Here is a 9,693-nt window from a genome sequence, read left to right on the forward strand (position 1 = left end):
AATCAAAGTAGTGACAGTGGTTTGGGCAAATCAAATGCATCAGATCTCTTTGAAGTGTTAAGAAAAGTAGGATTGGTGATGGCATATTTGAGAGATTCAAATAGATAAGTTGATATGTGGACAGCCGCCCCTCCCCCAGAAGAATTTACTTCAGAGGACAGCATTGAAGCTACAGCTCAGGGAGAGGGGCATATCTGATCAGAGCACAAGGGAGCAAATGAAGGGGAGGAAGAGGGAGTGGAGCACATCCTGGCCCACCAATCCTGGCCCACAAGCCTTGATGACGATATTCCCGCTCAGAACAGCCAAAGCACAGAGAAGACCGTATGGCCGGCCCCACTGTGAGACACAACATCCCTCACTGACCCATAGCCCTACAGGGGACAACACTGGAGACACAGTGAGGGAATTGCACCCCATCTGACCCCACCACACAGAGGCAAAAGGCTAAGGGTGTGATACAGAACAGCAAGGGGAGCAGAGCAAGGAAGTCCCAAGGGAATAGCAAAAGTAGACTTTGGGGCCAGGGCTTGGCACCCCATTAGATTTGACTAGAAAACACTACTAAAGGTCAACAAACAGATCTGGGACTATTTACAGGCTTTCCTTTTTTTTGTCATTGTTTTTTGTTGTTGCTTTGTTTTGCTGTCTTGTTATTTGTGCATATTATTATCTCTGCAGGTCCAGCTAGATAAGATATACAGAATAAACAATCTGGAGGAGAAAACAACAGGACCTACAGTTCTGTGGGGACATGGGAGAGGGGGAGGCAGGAGAAAGGAAGTGGGTGTTAACAAACCCAGGGACAAGGGAACAACAAGTGATCCAAAGTTGATGGTGAGGAGGGTGTAGGAGGCCTGGTAGGGCTTGATCAAGGGCAATGTAACCGACAGGAATTACTGAAACCCAAATGAAGGCTGAGCATGACAGTGGGACAAGAGAAAAGTCAAAGGAAATAGAGAAAAGAGCTGGAGGCAAAGGGCATTTATAGAGGTCTAGATAAAGGCATGTACATAGGTAAATATATTTATATATTATGATGGGGAAATAGATCTATATACATACATGTATAGGTTTAGTATTAAGGTAGCAGAAGGACATTGGGCCTCCAATCAAGTACTCCCTCAATGCAAGAATACTTTCTTCTATTAAACTGGCATTCCATGATGCTCACCTTCCCGACAGGATCGCTGCAGACAAAGTGGGTGCATAAGCAAATGTGGTGAAGAAAGCTGATGGTGCCAGTCTATCAAAAGATATAGCATCTGGGGTCTTAAAGGCCTGAAGATAAACAAGCAGCCATCTAGCTGAGAATCAACAACATCCACATGGAAGAAGCACATCAACCTGTGTGATCATGAGGGATTGATGCGATCAGGTATCAAAAACCCAGAACAAAATAATCATATCATTGTGAATGTGAATCATTGTGCAGATTGGAGACCCAAAGCCCATCTGTGGGCAATCGGACATCCCTTTACAGAAGAGTCTCGGGGAGGAGACTAGCCAGTCAGGGTGCAGTATAGCACTGATGAAACATACAACTTTCCTCTAATTCTTTAATGCTTCCTTCCCCCCACGATCATGTTCCCAATTCTACCTTACAAATATGGCTAGACCAGAGCATGTACATGGGTACAGATAAGAGGTGGAAACACAGGGAATCCAGGACAGATAAACCCATCAGGACCAATAATGAGAGTAGCCATACCAGGGTAAGGAGAAGGTGAGAGGAGAACGGGGGAACTGATCACAATGATCTACGGATAACCCCCTCCCTAGGGGATGAACAACAGGAAAGTGTGTGAAGGGAGATGTCAGACAGTGTAACACATGACAACATAATAATAATTTATAAATTATCAAGGGTTCGTGAGGGAGGAGGCATGGGGAGGTAAGGGAAAAATGAGGAGCTGATACCACGGGCTCAAGTAGGAAGAAAACATTTTGAGAATGATGATGGCAACAGATGTACAAATGTGCTTGACACCATGAATGGATGGATTGTGATAAGAGTTGTATGAGCCCCCAACAAAATGATTTTTTTTAAAAAATGGATGAGTTAGTTGAAACAAAATCTGTATAAACTGCTGAATGTAAACCTCATGATCTGTCCTGTAAACCTTCACCTAAATCACAATAAAACGTTTTAAATAAATACAACTATAACGGGTTAAAGCACACAGATCTCACTTTGTGGACTTAAGGTACGCCAGGCCCAAATCGTGGTATTTTTAATCACCTCATATGCAAAAACTGGGCAAGGAATATAGCTGACTGAAGAAGACTGGATGCATTCGAATTATGGTGTTAGCATAAAAGGTGACCAGACGTCCCGCTTTGGGTGGGACAGTACCAATTTTTAACACTTAGTCCCGTGTCCCGCGTTTTTAAAAAGTCCCGATTTTTGGAAAGAATGCACGTCAAGGTATCAAAATGCAGGTATCAAAAACCCAGAACAAAATAATCATATCATTGTGAATGTGAATCATTGTGCAGATTGGAGACCCAAAGCCCATCTGTGGGCAATCGGACATCCCTTTACAGAAGAGTCTCGGGGAGGAGACTATACGGTTTTTGGCTGCCATGTGGCTATTTCACCGGGATATGAGTTTTATCAATGGGGTCCCGCTGGTGTCCTGCTTTCCCAACGTTAAACTCTGGTCACCTTCTACAGTTAGCAAAGACTACTGACTGAGCCATAGGCTGCCAGAAGAACAAACAAGTCGGTCTTGGAAGCAGTATAGTCGGATTGCTCCTTGGAACCAAGGATGACAAGACTCGGTCTCTCATACTGTGGCATGTTACTAGGAGGGACCAGTCACCGGAGGACATCATGTGTGATACAGTGCAGGGTCAGGAAAGAAGAGGAAGACCCACAAGGAGATGGACTGACTGCAACGATGGGCTCCAATTGACCAATTGTGAGGATCGAGCAAGAATGGGCAGTGTTTCGTTCCATTGGACCTAGGGTCACTGCGATTCAGAACAGACTCGACAACAGCAGCAGCAGCAACCAATGGGGTTCGAGGTCCTGGTGGGAGGAAGAAGGATATTTGAGTGATAGAAGAAAGTATTAGTGTAAACTCAAAAAGGCAAGCCATTTGTCAGAGTGGGTCCCTGACTGATGGTGACGCTGTGTGGACCAGGTAAAACTGCCAGATAGGAGTTTTTAAGTTGTGATCATTTGGAAGTAGGTTGCCAGGCCTTTCTTCTGAGGTGCCCCTGGGTGGGTTTGAACCACCAAGTTTCGGCTAGCAGCGCGGTGATTAATTATGTAACCCAGAGACTCCTGGATGGCAGAAGAACGATGTCAGGGTCGGAGAAGGAAAGGCAGAAGGCAGTCACGAGATCCTGAAAATGAACATAGCGGAGGCATTTCTTTTTGTTGAATTGTTCCAACGTTTTCTTCCCATCTTGGATTTTTCCTAATTTCTTCTTTCTTCCTCTTCTCTCCGGAACACAAACATTAAGCACTTGGCTGCTAATTGCAGGGTTGGCAGTTCCAGCCCCCCAGCGGGTCCCTGGGAAGAAGATGAAGCAGCTGGCTTCTGTTCAGGGCACAGCTTTGGAAACCTGAGAGGGGGACTTCCCTCTGCCCTATGCGGTCGCTGTGAATCAAAATCGACTCCGCGGAGTCAAAGGAGCAATGGGGTCTGCGTTTCTTCTCCTGTCTGGGCGGCTGAGCCACCAGTCCTCGGCGTGGGCCTCTGCCGTTCCTTTCTGTCTCTTCTCTCTCCAAAGGGAAAGTGGATAGTTGAGGACGGTGAGGCCAGGAGCCTTACACCTTCCTCGTCCTGGCTGTCTCCTGCTCTGACAGGTGACTTCCTTGGGGAACACATGGCCAGAGGCAGCAGCAAGCCAGTGATAGGCTTATGCTTGGCCTGCAACTGGAGAAAGCACAAATGAGAACTGCCAACAGGCAGGGTGAGGTGAGGCTGTGCTGTGGAGACAGCCTTATGGGGAAGCACTTTAGACACAAGAATATGGGATGGGGCCCCGAGGCACTGGGATAAACCGCAATACCTCTCCTCTCTGATCTGGGTAAATCTGGTAAGTGCTGGTGGTGTGGGGGTTATGTGCTGGGCTGCAAACTGAATGGTTAGTGGTTGGAGACCACTGGCAGCCCCCTGGGAGAAGGAGTGGGCTTTCCACTCCTGTCGCAGTTACAGTCTAAGAAACCCACAGGGGGTTACCATAAGTCAGCACTGACTCTATAACAGGGAGTTTGAGCTTTCATTTATCCTGTGTCTTGCACGGAGACTAAGAGAAACAGAGCGGCTGGGACCACCACCCTTAGGAGAACTGTAGGATTCTCCCTCATTCGTTTAGGGCAAGAGGGTTACTTCTAGAAGCTGGAAGTACTTCAGTCATGAGTTTTCCCCAGTAGGTCCTTCCAGCCTAACCGAGGTGCTAGCAGAGAATGTTGGCAAGAACTGTCCTCCTGCCAGGGAATCGCCCTGCCTTCTGGTCACCCTGACCTATCTGCTGTCTCAAGAAACTGCAGACAATGTCCTCCCCACTTAGACCTCCTTCACAGCCCAGGGCTCTCAGATAGCGTAACTGATCAAATGTTCTAGAATCCATCCCACCCCCATAGCTCTGCCTTTATTGTTTCTCCTGCCGGGAGTGCTGCCCCCACCACCCTCCCATTTTTGCTTCCTAAATCTCAGATGCATCCATCTATCTAGACTCGTTGAAGGGTCCTTCCACCCTGAAGTTTCCCCTGACACAGAGCCTACTGTCCATCTTCTTTTCCCCAGCCACCTCCTTCTATGTTTCAACATGTGTCTGTGCTATTATTAGACCGCGAATGCCCAAAGGCAAAGATCACACTTTAATGACCTTAATATTCTCAAATGATGTTACCGTTGTTGGTTGCTGTGAAGACAACTCCCAATTCATGACAACTTCTCGTTCAGCAGAATGGAATGCTGCCCAGGCCCCTGTCATCTTCGTAAGTCCTGGCATGTCCGCGTCCTTTGTGGTGGCTACTGTGTGCTTGAGTGGCCTTCAACCAGGGCTTCAAACCAGTCCTTCAGTCCTGGCCCCTTGAAAGTGACACCAGAACGGGCCCAAATGTGTCAAATGTGGGCAGACTGGAGTCATAACTACAACGAGAAAAATTCTAGGTCAAAACCCTGCTAGAAACGTAATCTCCCTCTTAGGAAACAAGGGCAATGTGCACATTATAGCAAGCGAATTTCTTGACCAAAAGAGTTAGAAACAACAGCGCCCGGCTCAAATTTAATAATAAATATAGAAAGCAAATGTTTTGAGAATGATGATGGCAACAAATGTACAAATGTGCTTGACATACAATTGAGGGATGGATGTATGGATTTTGATAAGAGTTGTACGAGCCCCCAATAAAGTGATTAAAAATGTAATAATAAATATAGGTCCCATAAATATACTATCTGAAAGTGCCCACTATGTCCCAGGCACTCAGCCACCAACAAACTATACCTATTTTAAAAAAATCAAAAACAATTGTGGAGTGGAACCCTTGCCTAGTGGGGTTCATGCCCGGAGCTCGGAGGGAGGGAGACAGAGGTGTAATCCTAGACCTGTCACTTTCAACTGCTGTTAACTTTGCGCAACTGCCCCCTGGGCGGCATCAGCACCCGCCAATTCATACAACCTCTGCCAAGGCTCTGAAATGCCAACTATGTGGAGGCCTGCACTTGATGTCAATGGTGGCACCACACCATGAAGGAGGATGAGCTCTCTGGCTCACCCTAACCTGGGAGTGAAAGACCACTCTGCACTACCCTGGGGCAGCCTCAAATGGGCCCCAGGCCAGTGAGGCGCCCACTATTACCTCTGGCTCTCCACCTCCAATAAGCTCTCTGACCACCACACCTCCCACTAGGCCCACACCCTTCAACCTGCACCCTGCCCCACACCTCCTGGCCTGTATGCAGCTGCAGAAACTTAATAACCGATATCAAGGGATGGCCACTCCTCCACTCTATCCCAGGTCAACTGGAGGGAGCAGGGTCCCTGCCAAACTGGGGCTCTGGGGCTCTGGGCGGAATCACTCTCTCCTTCTGTGGTTGCCCAAAGCCCAGCTGTCATTAATTCAGACCCCGTGAATGAGGCGGTGCCCATGTCGCTGGTGGTGGAGCTGGGACTGGACCAGGTCACTGAGCTTCCAGAGCTGTGGCTGGAGCCGAATGAATTAGACTTATCTGACTGCTGCTGCCCTGTATCCCTAGAGATGGAGGAATAAAGCCACCAATCGTATTGTAAATTTAAAACATTCATAAAAGTTACTTGCAAAGTAAACAACATTCTGACAAGAATTCTGCGAGATAACTACTACTATTATTTCCACATTACAAGTAGTGAAAGTTAGGCATGGAGAGATTAAACAAGTCTAGGCCCTCTTCTCCCCACCCCGCATCCTGGCACTACTGCATGCTATTGAATGTCAGAGCGAACACTTGAGCATAGGTATTTCTGACACTTAAACGTATGCTCTCGACAACTGTTAAGCCATTGTGCCTGAGTCAAGTCTTTTAAAACATAGTTCATACCATCACGAGTAGAATGATGCCCTGCTGACACGGGGGGGCAAAACATTGGGCTGCTCACTGAAGGGTTGGCATGTCTGTCCACCAGGCCATCCGTCTCCAGAGAGAATTCCAGCCTCAGGAACTCCACGTCCTGTCGAGTCCCTCAACAGTCAGAAGTAGGATGTATTACATGGCTTAGCTAATAAGGAAAGAAAGTATTTAATGCAGTCCTTAATTCTCTGGTACATATCTAATTGTATAAGGAGAAAAAAAAATTACATGTACGAGCTGAAGTGGCCAGCAAACGTGTAACAGTGAGAGCACTTCCTTGCCCTGAGCTGGGCCTTGGAGAGTGGATCAGAGGAAGGGAAGCAACATTAATGAACTGTTTGTACAATCGCTGTAACATTGTTGCCGGCAGTGGATTATGTAATTTGCTTCTTCTAAAGTCTCTAACTCCCACCCAGTGACCTTGTCCTGCGTGGGTCTGGTAAGAAATTTGAGCGGGGAGGGGGGATCTTGATAGGATTCATCTGTGAGTAATTTTTAACATGATTCCCTGGAATGCCATCTTGCTGTGTAAGGGAGCCCTCTGAGAAGTAGGAGGAAGGATCTCATTATCAGCAAGGGCCAGGAGTGGATTGTGTCCTCTGGACCCCGGATCCCGGGTGGTGAACCTCCTGAATCCAGAAGACAGCTGTGACAGGAAGCAGTCAGCCCAGGGAGCAAGTGAAGCTGAGAGCTTTTGAGCCCCAGGAGACTGACTGGTGGGAGGCCCGGGGGCCTCTGGACATTTAACTGGGGAAACTGGGATTGCTGACCCCTGGGAGCTTGAGCTCAATGCCTTCTCTGGTGGGAGGCTGACAGACAGCCGAGGGGTATGCCCTTTGAGCATCTATTAGCAGACCCGAAAGCACTTTGTCATATATCCTGAAGAATAACGGTATCCTGAACATTTCTCACTTGTGTTACATCTTGTCAACTTCTTTAATAAACCCTTGGATCATGAATCCTGTCAGTTCTGTGTAGCCATGGCAGTGGGTATTAGAAACCTGGAGGTAAAACGGAGCATACTACTGAACACAACACAATGGTCTCATTGGGTCCCTAATAACAACTGGTATCTGGATTACCACGGGGAATCTGAGATCTAAGGTTAAATTATGTGTCTGAGTCTACACTGCCAGGTCTACACTGAGCGGAGATTCAAACTCACAATCTTCTGTCCATTCTGGATTGCCTCAGACTGATAGAAAAGACCTAGGAGGGCATTCCAGGGAGAGAAGAGCAGAACAGAGATGGAGGCTGGCGTGAGCAGGCTGCTTGTGAAAAGGGGCAAGGCATCCTGCCTCCCATCCGCTAATGAGCAGAGGTAGGATTTCCTACACAGCTCCACCCACTGTGGAGGATTGCAACAGTGTGGGGTGGGGTGATGGCCGTAGGGTTCCTGGAAGGTGCCTGCAGCCTTTGAGGCTGGCACCGTGCCCATTCTATGGTTAGAGGTGACCCCACCCAACCGTGCTTGGGGGTGGGAGAGCCATGGCCTGACAATTGGTTCCTGGAAGTCTAGACCCCCACGGGCCCCTGTTGTGTCCTAACCCTGTTCCCCTCTCTGAATCAACTATTCACCTCAGTTCTTCACTTCTGGTCCAAGCATCTCGTTGCCAACATCTGGATTCCCTATAAATCAAAACCAGACTCACATCAAGTCAGCTCTGACTCACCATAACTCTTTAGGACAGTATAGCTCTGCTCCCGTGGGTTTCTGAGACTGTAGATCTTTTTTCCTCTTCTTTAAATTGTATTGTATGGGGGTCTCGTACAATGCTTATCACAATCCATCCATCCATCCATTGTGTCAAGCACATTTGTACATTCGTGGCCCTCATCATTCTCAAACATTTGCTTTCTATTTGAGCCCTTGGTATCAGCTCCTCATTTTCCCCCTCCCTCCCTGCTCCCTCCTCCCTCATGAACCCTTGATAATTTATAAATTGTTATTATTTTGTCATGTGTTACACTGTCCGACATCTCCTTTCACCCACTTTTCTGTTGTTGGTCCCCCAGGGAGGAGGTTATGTGTAGACCCTTGTAATCGGTTCCCCAACTGTAAATCTTTAAAGGAGCAGTCAGCCTCTTCTTTCACCCACAGAGCCGATGGTTTCGAACTGCTGAACTTGTGGTTAGTAGCCCAATGTGTAACTAACTATGCCATTAGGACTCCCAGAGTCCCCAGGGGTTGGTCTCAATTCCTCAGCCTTTGAGGTGCTCTGGCCTTTGGGTTTCTAAGCTTTCATGACCTAATCTTAACAGATCCACTTTCAGATTGATTACCCCATCGTATCCAGCCATTCTATGAAGTAGACATAATAATAAAATAATAATCATTTTTTGTTGTTGTTCGGTGAGGAAACAGAGCTCAGAAAGATTGAGTTTCCAAAGGTTACCTAGACAGTAAGAGTTAGACCAAGAGGGAAGCCCAGATTTTAAGATTCAAGATTTGTTCTTCATTCTACTGTATCCTGCAATTTTTTCTAGATTCAGTCCTGGGGATTGCTTCACCTGGGCTATTCTGGACTCCTCTATCGGTCTTCATTCATCCTTTGTGGCCCGAGTCCTTCTCCAGGGCATTGCTAGCAAACCATATCTCTTAGATACAAAGGGCTGAAAACCTCAGTTCTACCCAACCCCCTGGACTCTTGCAAGCCCTAAAGTGAATGAGCTCAAAGTTCTTTTTAGTCTGAAATTGGGGCTCATTCTTTCTTCAACTCCTGAGTTAATCCTCTGAGCATTTTGATATGAGAAAAAGAACTGCTTTCCTCCAAAACTACAACAAAAGTGGGTGTGGCGGAGAGCAGAACTGAACCTACAAGTTGGGGAGAGGGGCCAGCATGCCACACCCACACGGAGGCAGGCTGGGACAGAGGAAGAGAAAGAGAGAGCCATACCGGACCCCATGCTGGCACACCAGGCTCCTGCGGGGGAGCTAAAGGGGCAGAGAGGGGACTGTGCAACCAATAGCAGCACGTGTCACATTGTCCCTTACTGGACACCCTGACACAGAGGACATTGCTGGGGTCACATGGTGGGGAAGCAAGGCAGTCTGAACCCCCAATCCCCCTCCCAAAAAAACCAGAGCGAATCAAGAAGGGAGCATACCTGGATAAACTAT

At 47.6% G+C, this 9,693-nt stretch overlaps 1 pseudogene; it reads left to right on the forward strand.

Annotated features, from left to right (window-relative positions):
• The first annotated feature begins 5,662 nt into the window (after window positions 1–5,662).
• Window positions 5,663–6,235, forward strand: LOC101647184 (annotated as a pseudogene).
• The last annotated feature ends 3,458 nt before the right edge of the window (window positions 6,236–9,693 follow it).

The sequence above is a fragment of the Echinops telfairi genome, unplaced genomic scaffold (assembly GCF_000313985.2).
Source record: "Echinops telfairi isolate 266 unplaced genomic scaffold, ASM31398v2 ScPeMD7_7404;HRSCAF=8442, whole genome shotgun sequence".
Taxonomy (NCBI): Eukaryota; Metazoa; Chordata; class Mammalia; order Afrosoricida; family Tenrecidae; genus Echinops; species Echinops telfairi.